We start from the raw sequence: 22,713 nt of genomic DNA, 5'->3' as shown, positions 1-22,713 counted from the left end.
GAAAATCAGATCGATAGCCACCCGCCATCCCACCTAAATAAAACATACTTCTGAAAAACAGATCGATAGTTAAAGGCTTTGTTTCGTGTAGGAAGGAGAAGCGCCCGCGAGTAACTGCGGGCAAGAGGGGAGAAACTCATGGGTGAAACTTTGCAACGGGATGAATTTAAGTTATTTGACGCGAAAACAAGGGCCGGGACGAGGGAAAAGAGGGATGCTCTGAAGCACTCCCGCCGGCCGGTGTTGTAATAGTTTGCATTCTCCGGAGCTGCGACGGTCTGTGGTGTGAGGGAAGTTTATTACCTTTCCGTGAGAATCCCTGGATAGAGGACGAGGGGGAGAGAGGTGACAATGAGCAGGAAATAGTTCAATGGGGTCTCTTTAAACAATAACAAGTTCTTTAAACGGGAGCAAAGGAGAGGGAAAAAGAAGAGGAGCGGTGTAAAAATCAGAGTTGTTTTTAAAACAGGCATCTCCTCTTCTCCAAACACCGCGCACCATGGCTGCCGGGATTTTTCAAATTTTAGGAGAAGGCGCCCGGGATACACTGTCAAGCTGCCTGGCAGCAGAAGGAGCTGGAAATCAGGGCTGCCAGGGGAAGGCATGCTGAGGGTCCCTTTTGCGAGATGCAGACGGTGATTCAGTCCTTTTTGGGTTAGTAGCTGTGGCTTAGGGCTGTATTTTCATTACACAGCACCATCGTTCACTTACTCAACTTTTTTTCTACTTCAACCTGACAAGCCGAATTCCTCGAGCCACCTCTCTTCAACCACTGTGCAGAAACAGGAGAAAAAAATGTTATCCCTTCAGATTAATTCCCGCTTTAAAGTTTCTTAAAGCTCTTTCTGCCTGAGCGCCTACCGCCTGCTTTTTGTCCTCTTCGGAAGGGGAAAGCAGCATTTGCAAATAAATTACGGGCGAAGTTTACTAAGTCGATACGTGGTCTCTCGCCATCAGTTGTTTATTTCACTGGAGGTGCTCCGGTCTAAACAAGCGACCCCGACCCAGCGAAACGCAGGAGCGCTCAAGCCCCGCACGGGCACGGCGCGCCGGCCCTCGGGCGGGCTGGCAGCCCCAACTTCGGGTTTGTGCTTTGAAGGCGACGTTTCCAACATCTCCGTCCTGGAAAAGCCGAGTGCCAGGAGAGGCTAGCCCCGAAGAAGGACTCGCACAGACAGCTCCCCGCTCCGTGCGGGTGACGGGGAGAGAAGGGGCTGTTCACCCCCTGCACAAGCGGCGTCACTTTTGGGGTACGGTCCGGGGGAAGGCGGGGGAGGGGAAAGGGGAGAAGAGCAGTGGAGGTGGTGGGGGTGGTGGTGGGTCCTGTCTTGCCTCAGCTTTTCCTCAGCTCGACGCCACCTGACAATGAACGTGTCTAAGAGCCGAAAGCAGCAGGAACAGCCGGAATTGAATGAAAGCGACGGAGCGGTTTTGGTGGAATATGAACTGTTCTGAAAATGTATAAATCAAATAATTAAAGGCGATCTAAAATTGTATTTCTGTGATTTGAGCTTTTAAAACACTATTTAATTCTTCCAGATGGATGCTTCAAGGAAGGAATAGTTCTATATTTCTAATCTTTATCTCCAATAGTTCTATATCCAATTCCTCTATGTATACATGCACTCAAGGAATGAGAAGCCCTTCGGGAGCACTTACCTATATGGTTAATATTTTTTGCACTGATCGCTCTATTTAGGCAGAGAGAAGAGAGTTGAAGTTCAACTTGATTTGATATATATCACATTTTACTTAATACTTAGCAAATGAGTGAGCTGCTAATCCCAGAAAAATAATGTATGCTCTCCAATTTAGCTAGTCTTTTAAAAAAAAAAAAAGTTTTTCCAGTTTGAAATTTTGAAATGACCATTAAAAAAAAAACTTTCCAGGAGTTATGTATAATCTTTGAAATGCCATCAAAAACATAAAAATAAAAACAACCTAACAACCACTCCAAAAGAACCAACAGACCCAAACCGTGAAGTTTTTCCTCAGCTTGGATTCCTGTCATCTTTATTTTATTTCCTCCCTCCTCTTTCTGATCTTAATTGCACTTCGGTTCTCAGGAGAGCGGACTCCCCACTTCCACAGTCTTTTCAGCGGGAGCTGCAGTGCATGACAGTTTACAGCCAAAAAACTTCCTCCAGCCGAACAGCTATAAAGATTCCCGATTTATAGCAATACTTTCCCTCTTGCATGGGAAGATTAGTAGCCTCCAGCTGTTACTTCGTGTTCAGAAGCTTGTCCGTCATTCCCTACCTTATTCCCCGGGACACGGCAAATCCCCAGACACCTTCCCAGCGGGAACCAGCCCGTCCCTGCGGTCCCAGGGTACCAGATGCCCCTCCGCAGCTTTAACAGCCTGAGGATGCCGTGCCAAAATGTCAGAGTGTTTAAGTATTGGAGCTATTTGTTTAAATATCTTTCAACTTGCAGTTCTGGGGGGTGACACCCGCGATTAACACCACATTTGGTGCCAGATCCGTGTCCCTCCTGTCCCACCCCCCCTCCCTCTTGCCACTTTCCGTGCCCATCCCGGGCAGCAGCGCCGGGCTGGGCCAGCACCCCCTGAGCCCGGGGATGAAGCCCACCTTCCAAAGGTCAAAACTTCTCCCTTCCAATTCACTGAAGAGCAAACACCTGCCTTCCCACCTCCTGGGTTTTCCCCCTTTTTTCCCTGAAGAAAATGAACACATTTATCATTACATATGTGTAACTGAGATGTACATTCTACTTGTCAGCTGCTTTTTCCTGGACGCTGGGGAGGAATGTCCTACTGATGCTACTATTGAGGCATTGATGTGCATGTAAATGCCATTTTCCCTAGGAAGGTTCTGGATCTTGTTTAACCTGGCACATAATTTTTCTTATAGATAAGATTTACACAAAACCTAAAGATTGTGTTGGAAGAGCTCTTTATAAGAATTTATTGCTTTGTAACCCCAGCTTGCTAACATATACTTCCATAGGACAGGATAGCCTGTGAAAACATAGCAGTTTTGTCCATATTAATGTGGGTATTAGCACCCTGGGATAAGCACATTTCAGGATCTCCACTTTTCGTATTTAATAGAAACTATTTTCTCCACAGGTTTTGATGCAAACGCGTTTTTGAGAAACATTTTCTTTTTCAAGTAGTCTGAGCAGAGCACAGCATGTAGATGTTGGTTTGTTTTGCTTTCCCCTTGTAGCATTTGGGAGGGCAAGGCAAAGGCAGAGTGCCATCCTGCATTTTTGGAAGGTGGCAAAACTCCCGTTGACTTAGTCAGATCTTTGCTTGAGTACTGCTAAGTGCCCTCTCCAGCTCAAATGCTCAGATCCTGAGGTTTCCCTCATGAAAGTCAATGACCAAACTTCCAGCGACTTCAGCTCCTGTTGCACTAGACAGCACCAACTGGGGAAAGCCAACAAAATAAACTGGAGCTCCCATGAAAGTCCTTAAGAAAGGGTCCTGCACAAAGATAGGTGAAATCAGCAAACGTGGGAGCAGAATATCTTGACTTAGAATATCTTTTTCAATATCTTAGCGATGTTGTTTAGATGACTAGAGCTATTCAAACCGAGTTTTCCTGTGTGAACTAGTGGGAGCAAGGAGATGACACAAACAAAAGCCACTCACTACTCTTAACAGGCCGTTTCATTGAAAGCTGCAGAGAGGCATAGGCACAACAGGGACTGCAGGGGATGCAGAGAGAAGTGGTAGAATAATAGATACTGCATTATCCTGGCCTAAAGGGTAAATTTAAAAAACTCCAACCAAGCAAAAACCAAAACAACAAAACAAAACCAAAACAAACAAACCAACCAAAAAGCAAGACAAAGCAACCCCAGAAAAAAACCACAAATATACAAACAAAAAAACCCAAACAAACCAAAAGGAAAAAAAAACCACAAAAAAAAAACCTAACAAACAAACAAAACAAAAAACCACCCATCCCCACACTGGAGACATATTCTGCTTCAAACAGGGACCCTAGAGATCTGAGAACAGAAAGTACTAGTATTGTAATAAATGTCCTAGTGGGAGTCCTGTTGGGAGACCCTACACATAAACAACACCTTTTCTTATACTTCAATCCATATAGTTCCCAAGGGTCACTAATATAAACTCACCTTTCCTTGCTGACATATGCTGGAGGAGGTTAAAAAGCTACTGTTCAGGTCTTAAGTACAAAAGTCCTCAGATTTGCTAGCATTAATGACCAAAACAGACCTTTACTGGAAATATTCATCTTTTCCCTAAGCATATGCCTCTCTTTATAAAAGTATGCAGTGCTAAGAATCAAACTTTCTTTCACAATTCTTTTAATATCAATAAAAGATTTGAGGAATTTGGAAATCTATAGTTTTTTCCTCTAATTTGAACATTTCATGGAGATTACTGTAAGGATTCAGACAAACTGGGTGCTTCATGGCTAGAGAACCTTAACATCTCAACATAAAGAGATATAAACCCAAATCTGTAACTGCAGAATTTTTAAAACCAAATCAATCTCTTTTCCATTGTTTTGTGAGATTTTTTTCCTCCTCCTTTACTGTTAAGTGTTTTTTTTTCTTTCTCCTCACTAGTCCACAGGAAAGGCAAATACACAGTGTTTATGAGCACTATTTTGTACTTTATAAGTAAGGATAAGATTTGTAGTATTCCTCAGTCAATTTTGTTTAAATCTAGATTATCTCATGCTTTGGAATTAGTAATTGCCTTGAATGTGGCCTCGAAGCTTACAGCCCTTCCTGAACTCTTTACTGCTGAGATTATTTCCCCATTTCTTGCTCTAAGTAACTCCCTCATCCATACAAAATAAAAGGATTTGGACAGCTACAGCAATGAGGGGTTACTGAAAACAAATTCTCTGCCTCTCATCAGCAAGGAAGCTCTCAGATAGAAAACTGTTTTCTTTATCTCATTTGGGATAACCTCCACTGACTGACACCAACAGTTTTGTGTAATTGCTGCTGTTTTCATTATGGTGGTGCAGCAGATTCAGAGGAAAGGACAGAAATTAACTAAGTCTGAGTTAAGTCATCTTGAACTCACACGTAGCATGCTCTTACATCAACTGATCCACTTTTTATGTCCTTCCACTGCACCCTTTCTTACACTGCCCTGAACACAATGAATTTATTTCCTCCAAGCTATATGTGACATACCTCTGTTCTCTACACCTAGCTCCTCATCTTACCTACACTCACTTCACCACCAAGGTCTTCTGCACATCTAACTATATTCATATTATTACTTTTAAGAAAGTGAAATATTCACCAATGGATCAAGTCACCACCATATTTCCCTGCTAATCTTTTTCCCATTATGTGCACAGCACTCATGTTGCACACCACACTGGACAGTTCAGTTCAGAGGGAAAATAGCTGGGAGAAGGACCCCACAGAGAAGAAAAACAGGACTGTCACCAGCAACAAGTTAAATTAAATTTAAATCTGGACAAGGAATAAATAAGTGAGGCAACATTCATTAGAAAGTGATAAAGGCAAAAAAAATCAGAAGCTGCAGGCACTACAGCTCCTTAAAGAGGCTCCTGTTGGTCTTCTCAGAGACACAGTGGGCAAAACTGATGCCAGCTTCTGCCTGGCACCCAGGGCTCAGACCTGGAGAGCACCTTCTGGGACCTACAGACATGCCTGGGCTTCTCTGCTTGTGGCTCCATGAGGAATGTAGAATGTTTTGCCAACTTCAGCCTTTTTGCACTAAATGGACCCATCAAGCTCTGACAAACACAAATGTTCCTTATGGTTTCCTGGTTTGAATTCAGCCAAGGTTCTCTTGACTGAGTCTTGGCCACTTCTTTTGGCCTTCTGCCACCTAACAGGTTCAGATATGGGAAAATGATTGATATAATGTACAGCACAAATGTTTTAATGACAGAACAGCTGATTCTGGACTCTACTGACTCACTGTCTCACTTCAGGCAAGTCTTCAGGATCTCATTTTAGCAACCTCCAGAGTGAAAATATTACACAGAAAGTTTCATTGCTAATATCCCAGCCTTATTTTCCCTAAAACTATTTTTAATGCAAGCAAGCATCCAATAGGCTAATAATACATAATGAAGAGTAATTACATGTCAAAACAAAAATTCAGAACCTTTGATGTCTGGTAATGCAAATTCAGTTTGATTTTCTAACAAGGCTGTATTTTTCCTGCTGGATGTTTCTGGAGCACTGATGTTTATATCAAAGTGCTCATTTAGTACACCTAGTTCCACACTGCTGCTGACATTGGTTCATTTTGCTTATTAAATTTGTTAAGAAACCCAACACAAACAACACAAAAAAAACCCCAAAAAAACCAACACAACAAAAAAAAGGACAAACAACAAAACCTCCAAACCAGTAAAAAGGAATGATGTAAGCCCTACCTTTTTATCTTGCAATCCGTGCTGTCAGTACCACATGCAGGTACAACAGAGGTGATGAATAAGCAGCAAATGACAGAAGTGTGGGGACCACAACATGTAAAACCATCACTGCCTGTGCCACAGGAGGCAGTGCCAGGAATGCCTGGGGACACTGCAGAAATGTGAGTTGCTCCATTCAATCATGGACTTTCCACTTACATCCCCGCGAATGTAGTACAATAATAAAATTGCAGACACATTGCAAACATTCATTTGCCTTCCTCAGTTTTTTTTTTTAAACAAGCTGAATTAAAACAAATTAAAACCAATCTCAATCATGTTATATTCATTGTTTTATACTAGTAAAAAACACTACTAATTGGAGTCTTCTCCAATTCTATCCTTAGACAGCTTGTTATTTGCATTTAACACTGGCTTTGCAAAAAATTTTTTAAAGAAACCAGAAGGAAGATTTCAATATTGTCCAAGTCAGTAAATTCAGGTGCATTTCATTTCAAGAATCTTGTGGCAGATGCCATGTATCCCCAAGAATTAATTTCCTGTTTCTATCTTTCCAGATGTCAAGGACAGGGTCAACCTAAGTAGAAAAATCACTTCAAGGCACCTTTCTTTTAGGAAGAAAACCCTTCAAGCCATAACACATCGACAGCTTTGATAAAAATAGGATTTAATTCAAGACTTTATCCTTGGCAGATGTCTTGTCTCACACATTAAGTTGTCTACATTTGTAGTAAATATATTTCCATTCAAAAAGCAACTGCTGTGATGCATTGAAAATTCTTCACCACATTTTACATCTAGAAATACAAGATTACAGCGCACAACACTGGCAAAATATTAAGTAAATTAGTCAAGTATACATTTCTAATAAAGAAATTGCAAAACCCACCAGTTCATTTTATTAATGAACCCTTGTTGCTAAAAAAGTTCCTAAGTATTAGCTAGTTTTACAGATTTTACCTCAGAAAAATTTCTGTTGAAAGCATAAGAAATTTTTCCATGTGGAATCCACACATGAATTAAACTCAACAAAGTATGACTATGTCCCCAGTTCTTACAGTTTTTGTTCTTAGATCAATGAGTAGAAGACTCTTGTATTTACAAGGCTGGGTAATGACTTGTGACCCTATTTTATTATTGTTTATGTGTTTAACTTTTTGTTTTATTTGCACCCTGAGTAGCAGTGAAAAAGAAGTGCATCTTGATAGAGTGTACACATTACAAGTCTTCCTTTCAGAAAAGAAAGGACTGGAATTAACCTAGGCTCCAAAATTCTTGCTTTTTTCCTGACTTTCCTTTTAAAACCCTTGCTCTGCCACAAGGAGGTTTTGGCAACACACTTATTTTGGGAAGGGGGGAGGAGATAGAGAAGTAGGGGGAGGAACCTAAAAATCTCCACCTTTTGGCCATCTCAAGTCTGCCTGGAAGCTCAATATGATGCAATTAATGAACAGCAATCCTCCACCTTCAGTGCTTCCTTCCCTTGCTCGAGACAGATGTGCTGACAGCGTGGCACCTTCTTTAAAGGAGCTCTGTTTTATGGAAGCTGACCTCTCAGCAAGGCACAAGGGGCTACAAGCTTTTGGCTGCCCCATGTATTTTCAAGCAAAATCACTGTGTTTCACACCAAATATTCAGAGACAATATCAGAGATTAAAATTGTTTCTATCCAGGGTCCAGCAAATGCTTTTTTCTTTTTTTTTTTTTCCCCCAGAGTACTTTTGAATGTCCATGCATGCTAGCATTTTCTTTGGTTGTCTTGGAAAACACTCTTATAGACAAATGTATCTTGTTTGCAAGCTTTTTTCTCCTATGGGGCATGCATTTTATTCTGCTTAGCTTTAACCCCATTCCTTCTAGGCATATCCTGATATGTAGCCTCAAACCAGTTCTTTCCCTCCATGCTTTTACATCTTATAAGACTAAAAACACCACCCTCTCTTCACTTGTATCCAAACTCAAGAAAGAAAAATGACTCAAAATTCAGCCTGACTGCCTACAATTAAACACCTAAGTAAGTTACCTGTTAATCAGGGGTGCTAAATGCCTACAATTCCCACCAAAGTCAAGAACTGTAGAAAACCAGGATAATTCAGCCCCCAAAAACTCCATTTCCCACCTGCCCTCAGACACAGAAAGCATATCCTCAACTTTACTAACCAAACTCATTGTGATATGATCAATGGATAAAGAAATTTTAGGCAGAAATTAAGTTATTGAATTGGATTCTCATGCCAAAGTTTCACCACAGTATTTTGATACATTTTTAGCTGAAACATTCCAGTAAAAAAACCCCAAGAATATAGAAGAAAACAACTAAATACACAAAATTCCAGATTTTCTTCCAAGAGGAAGCGCAGCTCCAGCTCCAGGAAGTCTTATGGATATCAACCAGCTGTCCTGAAGGACAGAGAAGACAACTGCTCATTCCTCAGAGAGCCTTGCAAAAACAATCTGAAGGATGCAAATGGAATAAAACCTTACCCTTGAGTCTTTCTCCCCAAAAAATTTGTTTTCCTAACATTGTCAATGTTCTGACTCAAAGAGATATCAGAGGCAAACAGCAATCCCTAACATATTAAAAGTGTTGGTGGAGGTAAGTTTTGTCTCTCTCCATAAAAATTTGGATTAAACTTTAAGCATGATTCAAAACAAGAGCCACGGTTTTTAAATATTTTTCAAAAAAGACAAAACTGTCTATAAATGATCTCAGAGTGAAGAAAGCAATGTGAAATTCTACAGAAACCAAATGATTTATAAAGCATGCTATGAACTATTAGAAGTGATGCTTCAGCAGTCTCAGACCAACTGATACATCATTTGAAGAGAAATACTGAACAGGAACTGGACAGTAATGGATAGGAGGGTGTTTTCAATGGATATATTTGAGGTGCCTCCATTGAGAAACTTTGACACAAAATCCCAAATACTTCTAATTATTTTCACCTCAGTGTTTTGTTACTAGGCTTCCAAGTAAAAATCCTGAAGTGGCTGCAGGAGCTCCATCTTCCCTTCCACTTGCAGCTGAAGAGCTCTGTGCACAGCACCAGAGAAACTCCTGTGGCTGGAAGTCATCAGCTGAAAGGTGAGACTCTCCTTCCAGAGAACAAACCCATGGCAACCTCAGGAAGGGAAAAGCAATTGCCCACTTCATATCTGTTTTGAAATTACTTTCTTCATTCTACATAAATTTACAACTTGAAAAGACTTCATAGGAAAAGGAAATGTTTCTTACAGGATGCTGGAAACTTCTCGTGGAAAACTGGCTGAAGATCTTGTGTAAAAAGGCTGTCAGCAGAAATATGCTATTCTGCAAAAGGATGCTGGCTTAGCAATATGCTTTAGAATAAATTAATCATACTTAACATTTCTTCTGCCTTTTCCCATCAGCTAGTTCTAAAGAGAGAAGCAAAAGAAATAGGTAAACATATCTGAGAATGTTTTCACCCTAAAGGAACACAGGTAATAGATGGCTTAAGAGTTTTTCCCAAAGAACAGCTATGGTGATTTAATAGTATTTCTCTTGACAAAAGTGTCCAGATTACAGGCTAAAACCACATATTTGCAGTTGCTAGTTATTTAAGCATCTCCCAGGAAGAACACTAAGATTCAAATCTTCCAGGCCTGAAAACAGCAGTGGTTGGTAATGAAAGTAGAGATTCATTTGAGAGTCAATGCAACCTATGAGAGTCATAAGAAATACAATAATTCAAAAATCACCCACAAGGATGTGGAGCCTTTTATTTGTGTTGCTTGACAGAAGTTGGCAATTTCTGTGTGTTTTGCTTTGGAAAATATTTTGAAACAATTATTTGGGTTTGGCACTTACTCATATACCAGCAATTAACAAGCTGTTGAAAACATCACAATCTTTTGAAGTTCACATTGATCCTTGGGGTATTTTCCTGGCCTTTACACAATCTGCTTTTCCTTATATTTTAACTTAGCTTCAGTTATATGCAGATAATAAAAATATGCCTTTATTTGACTCTATTTAACTTACCATTGTCAGCCTAACAATTTTTTTTTTGTTACATTTGAGCAATTGCTCAGCAGGAAATCAGCCCACCAGTGACATAAAAGAAGAAATCCTAACTCTTCCTTGAGGTCTTCTTTGCATTGGGATGTTATCTTCAAAGTCCTCAGATCTTTCTCAAATTCCTAATTATGTATTTATTTTCTTTTACCTTAAAACAACTGTTAGACTTGGGGCAACCCAGAGTTCCAGGACCTTACAGGGGAAACCTGCCCAACAATTTAATTTCTGTCCTATATGCAGGAAGAGAATCCCTTTTGGGGAGCAGCAGAAACCACAGCTCAGGCAGAGTGGTTTTAGGTTGCCCCTACAGCAGAAACTCTTGAGGTGCTATTGCAGCCTAATGGGGCTGCTGGTGTGCATTCACACACTGCTACTGAAATGCCCTCCTCATTAAATGGGTTATTCAGAAGCCAACCTCTGCACTGGCTTCACTCCTAAATAACTTTAGATTCAATGTCAGGGTCAGAATACGGCTCCTGAATGGCTTCAGGATGGCAGAGTACCTGGTGAGCCCCAGGATGTGTGCAATTGTGCCAGCAAAGGGGAATCAGTGGATGAAGACCTGGTTGTCTCGTCAGGTTTCGTCAGGTTTCTTTGCAATGCAAGGTCTCCTCCTTTTACACCGGAGTACTGTAAATTGCCAGGGAATTGCTGGCAAGGATAACAGCATTTTGTCACAGTTGTGATTAAGAGACTGAATCTTTAGTGCCCCTTTAAATTGCCTCTCCTGTTGTCCTAATTCAAATAGAATTTCATTGTTTTCCATGCATGGGAGGAGGATTCAGGGGGAAACACTAGCAAATTTCGCTTCTGTCCCAGAGAGGTATGCAAACAAACTGCAGAAGTGAACTTTAGAGAAATTATTTTACTGCCTATTAGTGTCTGCCAGTTCTCATAGATCCATCAGGATGCATGAGAACTCCCTTATAAAGTAATTTATGTGCAGAGCAGCGCTTTACTCTTTTGATCTTTGATATTAGGGATAACAAATTTGTAGGCACCTTCAGCTTCCTCAGCACCGCCATGCAATCTAAGCTGGACTGGTCTGGCTGCTGCTTGTTCCATTAACTCAGATTTAGGTAACAACTCATTATCTCAAGCATGGCCTGGAAGCAGGCAGGACTTCTGAAGAACATGATTAGAAATAAAAAGGTCTTCATTTCCAGTCCTACTTTTCTTCATGTCCTGGATTTGGCCAGGATAGAGTTAATTTTTAAATAGGTAAGAACAGACGCAGCACTTTGTAAACATTTTCTCTTGGTTGCTTAAACTTCTTTTTGCAGTCATTCTCCTAATCAAAATATGGAGGTGGTGAAAGTTGGTTTTTTTTGATTTTGATGAAAAATTTGGCATATGCCCTTCCAAAGCTGGGGAAATGATAGCAGCACTTTCTCTTCCTTTTCAAAGAGAATATAGCACTCTTACCCAGAGCTGCTTCACGAGGTTAATACTGTGCACCTGAGGCCTTGCTGTACTCCACTACAGAAAGCTACAGTTCTTGTGAAACATCTGTACAGGGATTTGAAAATACATTCATTATTTCTATGTGTAAGAGCTCTCTGAAAACCTTATGAGGCAACTTCTCCCCACCTCCTTCACTTTCCTTTACAGGTATAAAGGCGTTTTCTTAAAATGTTGTTAAACTTGTTGTGAAGGAAAGTTCTGAGTCTTGTACAGATCACTTACACAGCAATCTGTCACAGCTGCATGCAAGTTTCACACTGTCTTTCTTGGGACCTGTGGATCTTCTAGAGGAAAACGTGGCTGTGTTTAATGCTAGCATTTTCTTAAGGTTGGCTGCTTCTTTTCTCTGCTGTTTTCTAATATGCAGTCAGTGGGGCTTCAAATGTTCCATGTTTCATCCCTGAAAAAAAAAAAAAAAATCATTAAAGAGAAAGAGCTGAGCTCCTGCTGCATGCCTCCAGAGCCCTGTGGGAACAAAGAGCCAGCAGTGATGGGAGGGAGGATGGAAAACCAGTGGGAACAGGCAGGAGACAGACGAGGTGATGGGGGAAGGGACCACGGGGCAGTGGGGGAATGGGAGCAGAGAGGAGCCAGACCTGGTAGGCTGAGGAGAAGCCCGGTAGGAGAAACTTCTTTGTTTGCAGGAGAGAACAAAGGGGAAGGGGAAATGATGGAAGAAGCAGAGCTGTCGGGTTAGAAGTTGCTCCTACCCACTCTGCCCGCACCCACGAAGGGGAAAAGGAAAACACACAGAGGGAACTGATTAGCATGTGCAAACATGCTGCTTTTGCTCTGCTTGTGACAATTTACTGTCCCTTTTTCCTCTCTTTGTTTGGGACTTCGGACAAAAACAACTAGATACGAAATTGTGAAGTTGAAAATCTAATATGGCCAAAGCTATAGAAAATACTGACTTCGTTGATCTTGGCACATTGATCTAAATGTGATTTGTCAGCAGGTCAGAAGCACTGGTTTCTCTTAGACTGCTGCAAAGAAAACTAACCTGACCAACAGAAATATGACTTTGCTCTAAAACTAAAATCTAAAATTTAATTTTTTTGTATCCTGTGAGATTTAGCAGGGAGAAGTTGGCATTAATGTCACAACTTTTGCATTGTTTGTATACAAAACTGCTTGGTTTCTGGTTAAAAACTCCTAGTGGAAACCATTTATTTGTGGAAAGAAATGTCAAATCCCTGTGAGAAATTAATATATATATTTACTTATCAAGCAGACCATCTAAAATATCAAACCCAGAGCAATACTCACCTTTTCTAAGTTAACCAATATCAGTTCTTTGCCGTAGGACTGTTTTCCTCTCAGCAATATTTCAGCAGAGTAGTCAGCATTTCAATGTAATCTGCACTACAATGCCCTATGTTAATGCAGACAGTTACTTCAAAAACAGAACAACATGTTAATTGTACCTCCCATATAACTCTTGGGCCTAACAATTAGTACCCACTTTTATTAGCAGTTAAGTGTAGAAATATACCATTTAAAAATCTCACAACCTTTGTTCTGGATTTTAGGCGACTTCCACAAAATGCGTCTTTACTAATTTCTTTTGTAAGATTGCATCTCTGTGGTAAAACAGCATTTTTATTCCCTGACTTGTTGCCTGGATAGTGAGGCAAAGAAACCGGATACCTTCTTTTGCTAAAACTTTTTGGGGTTTTTTTTTGTTTTATTTTAAGAGATTAGTAAAAGCTGGAAAATTTTCTTGACTGGTCATGGATGAATTTTTTTTCCAGCTATTTATCTGCTTTACTTGGAACTCTAAATCTGGAAGTTGAAAATTAAGCTATCTTGGGGGTTAAACTCTTCAATTATAAAATTGGATTAAACTTCAATTTCTTGATCAAATCTGAAAAAAAAAACATGGCTCAAAAGAGAGCACTATCAAACTCAGGAAGATTCTTCCTGTGAACATGAATTACCAGAATAGCCATGTTCTTGCAAAACAGGCTGGCCAATCCTATTTTTACTCTTTTGTGAATACTCATTGCTGGCTTCCCTTTTCACACATTTATCATTTCAGTTGCTCTGTTTTAAGACATGCTTTTTTCTTGTGCAAGAGAAACAAAACAAGCAGCGATTTCTGGAAGTAAAAAATGAACTTGCCCTGTAGATTAATTTTGCTGCAGTGAAGTTGCACTGCCCTTACACCCTCATCCCCGTCCTGCTAGTAACCAGAGTGTTCAAGCCTTAAACTCAATCTCTTTTGCAGTGTGATAAGCACCCTCCAAAGGCTTGCTTATGTAGCAGTGGCCACTAAACAGGGGCTAGTAAAACCTGCTGTGGGGCTTTTCTTGCAGCAGTTGGGGGGGAGTTGCTGGTACTTGGACTTTATCCGTGCTTAAATGAACTGAGAGCTGGCCAGGCAGTCCTCAGGCACCAAAAAGGTGCTTTAGATACCTGGCTAAATTTACCTTGCAATTTACAGCTGGGATGGGAAAAATATTTTGCCTGTCCCTTTGGTGTTCTAAAGAGTGAGGGAACCAGTTTTTACATGTGTTAAAGTTGGGTTTTTTATCTCACACAAATTTCTGGTGATTACATATTTTCTCCTCCATCACAAATTATTAACTTTCTAATTTTTTTAACTCCTAGCTCTCAGTGGAGGTTTCTGGTTGAAAACAGTGTCTCACCTACGAGAGTTGTTTTTTTTCTTCTCCCCTTAAACTGCTCCTATCTCTCCCATTGGGAGAGTTGTGTTCCCTCATACAGCTGAGGGTATTGTCTCTGCTACCATGGTCTGTTTATTTCCATGAGAGTGTAAAACAGCCAACTCATGTGTGAGGTATGAAGAGTTCCAAAAAATGAAACTGAAAACCATGTTTTGCAACATACCAAGGACATGAACATACTTCTAAATATGGTAATTTTTACTGTTTCCTGGGAAGGTGAATTTATGGATTTGTACTCAGTTTTGTTGCTGGCACATACTGGTACATGGAAGGTCATACACTTTTCCTTCCAATTTAGTTGTGGTACAAAAGAAAGAAAAATATCACTGGTATTGTGGTTTTCAGTACTGGAAGTGTGTTAGTTCAAATGGAGAAACTCAAGTTTCATTACAGCAGTTTAAGCTTTGAGTTGCTGCAATTTCAACCATTCTGAAAAACTGCTTCACAGATTTGCTGCAAAAAGAAGACAAAAGAGTGGCAACATTTCTTGTCTTCATGTAAGGCCAGGATGATCATGAATACAAAATACTCCAAGTATTTATAGATGCTGTGTACCTGATGTAGCTTTTGGGGAAGTAATAAAAACGTCATTTCTTGCTTCCATATTTTAGTAATTCCTTTCCAGTTTAGGAGATTCTTCTTTATCTGCCTGATTAGTCCAATCAGTAAATCTTGATTTAGCTACTTAAAGTTTAAAAAACAAACAAAATGTCACCATTAGGCTAAAGAATTAAGCCATGTAAATTAATAGTATCAGTCAGTCCTGAACAAGAGATGTGTCATCATTGTAGTTACATCAGCTTATTTAAAAATACTTTAGTACTTTGCTACTTAGTTAAGAAGGGAGAAAAACACAGTATTTGCAAAAGTAAGCATTTTCACAGAATACGTATAATTTGAATTGGAAAAATCAATACAAAAAATAATCCAGTTTTAAGTCAAATCTGAGTCCCAGTACTCCTGTTTGTTAAACCAGTCTAAATGTTTGGAGCCAAGTCCAACACCTGCCTTGCAGCTGGATTCTACACAAGGATGGTGGCTTATTTCTGATGGGGCTGGACTGCACATCCTGTTTCATGTATGATGCAAGGAGTGAGTGGAGGATTCCTGAGTGAGTGTACCACAGGAGCGTGGGGTGATGTGGGAGCCTGACAGAGGCACTCTGTGCTGTTCTTGCTCGCCTTTTCTTGAGTTACAGCCCCTCTGAGTCACAAGAATACAGGTTAACTGGGCTGACCCAGAGCACCTGATGTCCTTACAGCAAATGAAAATACCATCAGAGCCAAGAACATCAGCGATTTAGTGAGGGACTTTTTGAGTTTTCAAGTCAAAATGAAGTTTTCCTACTGCCAGACTGAATTTTGAGATTTCTTTTTTGAGTGAGATCGAAATATCTTACTTTTGTTTGTTTGTTTGAGTGGGTTTTGGTGGTTTTTTTTTTTTGCTTTGGTTTTTTTGGTTTTTTTTTCTTGTTTGGTTGGTTGTTTTGTGGGTTGTTTTTTGGTTGGTTGTTTTTTTTAAGTTCAAGAAGGAGAATACATTTCAAAGTTCGTGAATTCTCATTTTTCATCAGATCTCCTCCTAACCGGATTCCCAAAACCTTTAAAGTTCTTAGTACTACATTTTAGGGAAAAAGTGTCAATAACAGTATGTGCATTCCTATAGACAGCCACAGAGTTGAAGTCTTTCTGTGTTCCTGCATTCAGACTTGAGTACAAAGTCAAATCCAAATCTCCCTTCAAATTAGACAAAGCTCCCAAACTTGGTTCAAGAGACTTCTGGAACCAAACACGAGTGTGTGCAATCAGTGAGGAGGAGCAACATACCTGCACTGGATGCTTCAGAGCCATGTCCTGAACAGTCAAAGGTTTATTTCTTGTCAGGATAAAACACTGGCACTGGATTTCTGCAAGACATTCAAAATACACCTCTGAAAAGGCTCATTATAAACAATTCGTTTCATAGACCTAATTTAAATATTTACAGCATAGTGCTATGTTTGCAATACAATTATATTAGATATACATTTTTTCTTACATAATTAATTAATTTCCGTCTCTTCTAGTTTTTAGATCATCTCTTCTCTAGTAGGAAAACATCAAACCTTCCCAACCTCAAGCAAAGAGAAACTATTAGTAAAATATTTCTCAGAGCATCTAAACAAATTTATCTAAAAATGAGCTGTGAAAATTTTATTTGCATGTACTTTTGCATTCAAGGAAATTCAAAATTAGTTTCCATTAAGGGTAGCAAAGTCAACACAAATGGCACAAATCCTTGGATGGTAAATATGTGCCTTGCTCTGTTTGAAGAAATCTGGCTTCAAAATGACAAAGTTATAGACTTTTGAAACCATGCATCCTGGTTTGCACAGCAGGTTTTTAACATCAGAAGCAAACACCAGGATGTGATGTTCTGAATATTCACTTTCAGTATATTTGAAAGCTCACACCTACTTGTATTTGAATGTGTGATTACTTTCAGTACTGCATTGTTCTGAACCAGTTACAAAAAGAAAAGGGCGTTGGAGACCTTACTGTTTATAATAAATCACGTTTCTGCTTTCGGTCAGAGAATGAAAGAATATAGGCATTTTACTCACAGGAACTGCTATTACTGTTGGAGACATAAACTTTAGGTAGAGATTCCTGCAGGAAAGGCTATGATCTAGGAAATATGCTGATTCAAACCATTATGTGGACAAAATATACTCACATTTCCGTGACCCCGTTATCCTAATTTCTCAATTCATAGAAAGCTTTACATGCTTTGGAAGATCTCTTGCAGTGCTCTCCCTGATGCTTCTTTCTGTTTTCCTCCTCACTTTCTCAGTGACACGTGGTGATTTATGCTGTCTTGGAAACAAATAATCTGCCTTGGGATAAGAGGAAAAACAAAAGTGAGCAATGAAAAACAGTTCTGCACCCTCCTAGCAGAATAGTGAACACAGCTAAAGGGCATCAAATACGGTCACAATCAATGACATGCTCAGAACTGAATGCATCTTTCAAGCTCTGGCTTGAAACTTCTGTTAGTTACTGCAACTGTTCACCATCTTCTTGCCTAGACCATAGTTTTAGACTGGATTTTGGAATGAATAAGAAAGTACATTACTGCCATTGGCATGGGAAGTGAGGTCATGGCTAACTCAGTTCTGAGCCTGGAACAATCATAAGTGACAGAGGAGAGCCGAGATAAAGAAGGTGGGATGCTTAAAGTAGGTGCTTAAAAACAGGTACGAAGAATGTTGCCAAAATTAGCTACTATTTTGTGTGTGCTTCCTGTACCAGGGTGGCACTCACTGTTAATACCTCCGTGCACACTGCTAGTTAAGTACACAGTATGAAGAAGCAGTTGTGAAAGAATAGTATTTAAAGTTTGGGTTTTTTCTCGAGGAGAGCTATACATCCCTGAATTCAGTAACAATGTCCCACAGCCTGAGATGATCAATCATAAGCTGCTCATGGGTTTTGCTGATTTTGATATTCAGCAAAGTATTAGCTAAAGAAATTATTTATTTATTTATTTATTTGTTCTACTTTATTTCTTGAAATAATGGTTCGTTAGTCAAATATCTGTCATTGATATATCCCAAAAAAATCAGAAATTAATTTAAACAAAATAGGCTTTGCTTTCAGATTTTCCCTTTGACTTTCATTTATCTTTTTAATCATAAAGATTCAGAATTTCTTTTTATGGTGCACTATAATAATAATAATAATAAAAACTTACTGCCCCTGGTTTTACTACAGTTCCGGACTCATACCTGAAAACTGGTATTCTGTAAAAGTCCTGATATCATTTTCTTTAAAGGCTTATCTGTAGGTTTTAGATAGGAGTTATTAAACCCCATTTTCAAAGCCTAGAAGATCTAGAAAAAGTAAACTATTTTAATGGTTCATACCTGAGAATAGAGCATTTCTAACCTGCAGGGTAACTAACACATGAAATGTACTTTCAAAAACTATTTTAAATTTATTACTTTTTGCTTGCCGCCAATTTCTTTGTATTCATTTTCTTTCAGCAAAAGTCATGCAGAGCAGGGAGAGGTTGAAAACTGATGTGAACTTCTTCCCCTCCAGTCTTCTGGACAGACTTCACACTGACCTACAGAAGTATACATGGTTAACATGGGAGTGCTAGTGTCAGTTATTTTAATGATTTTTAATATTTGGGACTTTTTTCCCCATTATTTTGGTAGTCAACAACTGTAAAAAATACCCTGCCATCATTTTTGCAAATGGAGAAACAAAACCAAATACATGTAGATCAAAGGTTAGTATAATAACATCTTTTAAAATTTTACATAGATCTGTTAAATAGTGGAGCTACTTGCTCTTTTAGGTAAAGTTCAGAAGACCTGAATATATCTTAATACAATATTAAATACGTTCATACATAATAACAATAACTGAAATAACTGACCTGCCGGACAATGCCATAGTAAGAATGCAAATAAAAAAAAAAGGTGCCTTTCATGTTGAAAATATTTCTTCTTTTACAGGTCTTGTACTGTGAGTAAAAAAAAAAAAAAAAAAAAAAAAAAATTAGACACTGTGACTATTATAAACTGAGTTTATCCAAAGGAAATTTCATATTTAAATCAGGAGATAAACACTGTCTGTATAATACTGTGTAACACTGGACATTTAATGACCTCCTGAAATTCCTATAATTCACTCAATTAATTTGATGAAGAATTGCATTGGTCTCAGAAATGCTATAACAAAAAAACATCCAATGTAAAAAATCTTTGGTTTAATTACAGTTTCTTACCATATTTGAATAGCTGTAGAGAGATGTAATTTTCTTTACAAAATATAGTTTTTATATTATGTATCTGAAAATAGGTAGCTTTTAACTTCCCCTCTTCTGCTGACTGGTCCAGCAAGCAAACATGACTTGTCACTAACACTGTCTGCTTTTCATTATTTTACTGTGTGACAGCATCCCTCATGCATGAAATGTATATTTACATGTAATTTACAATGCATAAATAAATTGTCATTAATGATTTTGAGTAGCAATTTTTAATCTCAAAAATCTTAACTTTTTATATGTATATATGTATGATGGCAAATTCATTGAGGTCTTAATTTTGCTTTTCTGTGTGAATTCAGTGGCTTGAATTATTTGCCTGCCTCTTCAAGGAAGCAAATCTAGCAAAAAAAGAAAAAAAAAGAAAAAAGAAAAAAAGTTATTTTATTTCTAATGAGAGTTATTTGATCTGTAGAATTCCTGAGTAACTTCAGGACCAACTGTAAGCTAAGGCTCTAGAGCTGGTGACATCTTTGGAAACAATCTGAGAAACCAGCAGTCTGATATACATCTATATAGTAAAATAATGATTAAGAACAGACGGGCACTGAGCCCCCAGAACGCCTGTGCCGAGTCCTGGGGACTTTGGTGACTTGTTAATGCAGAGCTCCTTGCAGAGCCTGGTAGAGGTAATTCCCTGCTATGAAGAACGACAGCTTAACTTTCACCCAGAACATCTGCCCTCGGGACTTCTGAAGCTGTATTTGTTAAGTGGCGCATCATATCCTCCTGTAGCACCTGCAGATTTAAATACATCCAGTACATACAAACATACATACATACATACATACAGTATGACATATACCTCTCTGGGTGTATGTCAATCATGTGCACCGTGTCTTTGGCTGACTGGGATTGAAAGAGCAAATGCTCCCAGACCTGCTTAACTGGAATATTGGTCCCTTTGAATCCAAATTAACAATTTTTTAAAGGATCACCAAAATCCTCCCACATTTAGCGAAATTATTTTGGTGTCTGCAGTAACAGAGCATGCTCACATTTATTAGAAACTCCTCTGCTTTTTTTCATAATTTAGTCATTTACGCCTCTTAAAAAAAAAAAAAAAAAAAATCAAAACCCTAAGGTGGAGAAGACCAGAGTCCCTAGGAAATGCGGAGTTAACAGGGGCCGGTTTTGTTGCCAGCAGTAGGAAATAGCCCGCTCCGGCAGTCCATTTGCCTAATTGATTAGCAGCCCGACGGCAGCGGCGGAGGAGGCACAGCGGGGGCCGTGCCCGCGCAGAGGCGGGAGCAGCGCCGCGGCTTCACGGACACGGGGCTCCCGCCCTGAGCCCGCTTCCCACCCTGATGGGCACCGTGCCTATCTCCGGCGTGGCCCCGGGCACAAACCCGCCCGGCTGACCCGCACAGGGCCCAGCAGGGCAGCCCTGGCTGTCCCCTCCCCAGCCCAGCCCAGCGCATCCCAGCCCATCCTGGCCGGGAGCGCACTCAGCCCCTGGGCGCGGCTCTCCGGCCGCACAAATCCCGCTCTGCGCACCGCCATCAGCCAGGGCTTCGCTTCTCTTTGCTGCTCTGAGCGGGGACAGAAATTCCCGAGGGACAGCAGCCCCCAGGCTGGCCCCGCAGCGGCTGCGTGGTTCCCTAATCCCCTCAGCCGGGATGCTGCCCCGGCATTCCCAGTACAGTAACCCAGCCCCTCGTCTGGGCTTTTTCAGCTTGGCTTCATTACTATTACCATGATAAAGACCAGCTTTTTTTTTTTTCTTTCGACTTCCCTTTTCAAGTCTCTACTTGCTCTTGACTTTTCTGAATTTCTCTTTGAAACCTTGACACTTTGGTCGTTCTCCCAGACAGATCTAATTACAAGAGTTCAAATAAGCCTTGGGGGTTTTTGTTGGGCTGGGAGGTGAGGGAGTGAGGAAAAGGATGGATAACAGAGAGATGCTGTGAAGATTTGCTGGGAGGACTCACCTCCTCCCAAGGCTCTTCAGGTCTTCTCTACAATTCTGAGGGCCCAGAAAGCTGCAGCTGTGGGACATAATCCAACATCCAGGTTCAACATAAAACAGAAATACCAAAGCGTGAACCTAACAGGATAAACAGGAATTGGAGGCTGACAACTCTTTCAGTGTGCAATACTCTGACTTCTTTCAATTAGACTTCACCATTCATACCTTGAGAAAAAATGTGATAATGGATTAAATTTTAAAAAAGAAGAAAAACCCATGTGAAAGCTCATTCAAAGCATCACACTGTGAAACAGCCTGGTGGCTTACAATCTGCTACATCACCCATTCGGTGCTGATGTGAACGAAAATGCCTTTTAATTTTTCCCACCATATCTCCAGGATTCACTGGAATTCCTGGGCATTTCCAAAACCTCAAACCAACCTACTTCTCCTAACTTGTAGGATTTACTGATGCCCATGTTGCTAGGGCTGAAAGGTACCAAAAGAATAATGTACGTATTTCTGGAGCCCTTTATGAAACGTTCTCTCTCTGATCCAGACACGACAGAACTCAGGTCTACTTCCCTGAGAGCAACAGGATTTCAGGCATGGTTCACCTGGGGGGGGCTTACAGAGATTCTCCTTTATGTCAGTACAACAGAAGGCAGTCAGCTAGGGAGGGAAACACAGCCATCATCAAAACTCAGTATAAAGAGGAAAGCTATGACAGGGGTTAGACTTTTACCCTGCAGATGACCTGGAAAAAAGACACATGGGAAAACTGAGCCTAGCTTCATCAGAATAATTATTCCTGTTATCACCAATTCAGTAGTTCGTTCTGTCACTAGAGGTGCTAATGCATTATCAGGAAGTCAGGCTGTATTTCTGTCTGGAAGACAGGCAACGTTTCTTTTTCTCCTACGGCTTCCCAACTTCTTTTCTTTTCCAGGCTGTAAGTACTTGTACATGCAAACACTTCATCAGCGAGGCTCCTGATTTAGTATTCTGAGGACCACTGTTAGAACCACTAGACACAACTTTAATCCTTTTGCAAACTCTATTTGTATTCCTCCTGTATTAATCTTAGAGTCCACAATACATCATGCAGCGACAGAGTGGTGGATAATTTTATTAAACCTGTGGATGACACCAGGTGGGAAGAGACTACCAGGATGCTGGGTTTAGAATGCAGAGGGATTTGGACAAATTGAAAGCATGGTCTGAAGCAGCAGCAGCAGCAGGCTGTGCAGCACAGACAAATGCAAGACAGTGCACACAGGCAAGAATAAAGCACTACATGGAGCCAGGCTGCCCAGAAGCTGCTTAGAGTGTGACATGAAAACTGAGTAACTGCCAAGGACTGCAGGCTTTGCAAACCCAAACACTGCAAGAGGAACCAGAATCCAGGCTGGAAAT

The sequence above is a fragment of the Fringilla coelebs genome, assembly GCF_963513975.1.
Source record: "Fringilla coelebs genome assembly, chromosome: 3".
NCBI lineage: Eukaryota > Metazoa > Chordata > Aves > Passeriformes > Fringillidae > Fringilla > Fringilla coelebs.
This window is presented reverse-complemented; position numbering follows the sequence as displayed.